A 1,241-nucleotide genomic window follows, 5' to 3' on the forward strand; every position below is an offset into this window, starting at 1 on the left:
TTGGACCATTCACAGTTCTAACCTCCAACTGGTTCATTCACATTTCTGATCTCCTAGTGGTCCATTTGTGGTTTTGGTCTCCTACTGGTTTATTTTTATTCCTTGTTTCTGATTGGCCTAGTTCTTCCACAGAAAGATCTTCATCTCCCTCTGCCCAGTGTCATGGACCAGGTGATTCCAAGGTATATACACCCCCAAATCTCTCTCATCTCTACATAGCCATCCTTCAAATTGGCAGGTCTGTCCAAAAGGGAAACAATCTGATTCTCCAACCACAAAGTTCACAGGGATGATGTAGATACACAATCCCCCGATGTGTGTCACCAGAGGACCAGAGCCAGAGACAGATGTTGACCCCATCCATCCATGTGGGGTGTTCTGGAGAGAGCTCAGGGACAGAGGAGACAATGCTAGGACCTGTGAGTGGATTGTCGTCTGCTTTGTTGGCCCACTATGGGAAGAGTAGACCAGATTTCTGGCAGAGGGAAGAATTGGCCTTCTTGATATGTTCCAACAAGATGGAACATGACTTCACGTGAGTTCTAGCTCTGGGTGATGCCCGCTCTGTGCTCCTGCGTATGTACAGAGAGGTGATAAAAGCAATCTACAAAGAAATGGACCTCCAGGGAACTTGTGGAGTGACTTTGTCCCTTGCAGTTAATGATGTTTGGGGATATAAACAGTGCTATCCGAGGAAACAAGGTAGAGAGCTTTAGGAACTAGTTTGCTACTTGCTATGGACATTGTATAGGTAGGAAGGTGGTTGCTTTTGACTTATACCCGGCATCTGTTGCAGGAACAGATGCTCTGGGGACAGTAATTCTTGTGGGACCAGCTAGGAACAGATGTTCCAGGGACAGTAATTTATATAGGACCAGCTAGGAGTAGATGCTCTGGGGCAGTAATTCATGTAGGACCAGTTATTCTACCATACAGTTCATCAGCACAGGCCTGCCATCTTTGCTTTTAGTAGCTACCAGACTCTGGGTCTATCCGTAACTCCAAATGCTTTTTCAGGTTCAGCACACTCCAGGACATAGACATTTAATTGTCAAGCACAGTTTGTATGTGAAGGAAAGCAAATACCTCCACCCCAGTAGTTACCATGTGAACCCGACGGCCAAGCTGGCTTTTCTGCAAGACCAGCCCCAGAGCTCATTAAGTTAACCAGCCTAAGCTCCTGCTAAAGAGTTCCATTGAGGCTGGACGGTGGTGGCGCATGCCTTTAATCCCAGCACTCA

The sequence above is a fragment of the Microtus ochrogaster genome, unplaced genomic scaffold (genome assembly GCF_000317375.1).
Source record: "Microtus ochrogaster isolate Prairie Vole_2 unplaced genomic scaffold, MicOch1.0 UNK7, whole genome shotgun sequence".
Taxonomy (NCBI): domain Eukaryota; kingdom Metazoa; phylum Chordata; class Mammalia; order Rodentia; family Cricetidae; genus Microtus; species Microtus ochrogaster.